Here is a 570-nt window from a genome sequence, read left to right as displayed (position 1 = left end):
TCCGTCTATTTTTTTGTCTTTTACAGTTACTTATACATTAGATATGTTAATGAGATACGGTATTTCCGCTAAATTAACATAAAATTGTTGGTTTTCATTTTTTTTTTAATATCTTTTTTTTTTTATCGTTCTTTGGTGGTGGTGGTTGAGTATGTCCTTTTTCTAGTTTTAGTGTTCAATGTCTCATATATGTCTGTGTCATGTCTTCTCTGTCTCGTCTATCTATGTATGTGTGTGTTAATAGATTAATATGGTTTAGTGGTTATATAAGTGTATCATGATGTGTGTTCGTGTGGTTTTTGTATCGTATTATATGGATATATTGCTCTGGTATGCAAATAGCGATTTTATTATATAGTATATGTATAGTGTAATGTAAAAAGTGTGTGAGTTTTATCCGTCAAAAGAACTATAAGTCACAGGTAAGTACTAGGATTAGAGGCAATGTGAGATTCGGTCGGGTATTGTCAAATATCTGGAACAAACTCCCTGAAACCTGTCAGTCGCTGCAACTCTGATGGATCTTTTAAATCTCGAGGCTGTAAGACTTTCTTTTTGCCTGCTGCTTTA

This window comes from Notothenia coriiceps, unplaced genomic scaffold, assembly GCF_000735185.1.
Source record: "Notothenia coriiceps isolate Sejong01 unplaced genomic scaffold, NC01 NC01_scaffold00031455, whole genome shotgun sequence".
NCBI lineage: Eukaryota > Metazoa > Chordata > Actinopteri > Perciformes > Nototheniidae > Notothenia > Notothenia coriiceps.
The sequence above is the reverse complement of the archived record's forward strand: the minus strand, read 5'-3'. Positions refer to the sequence as shown.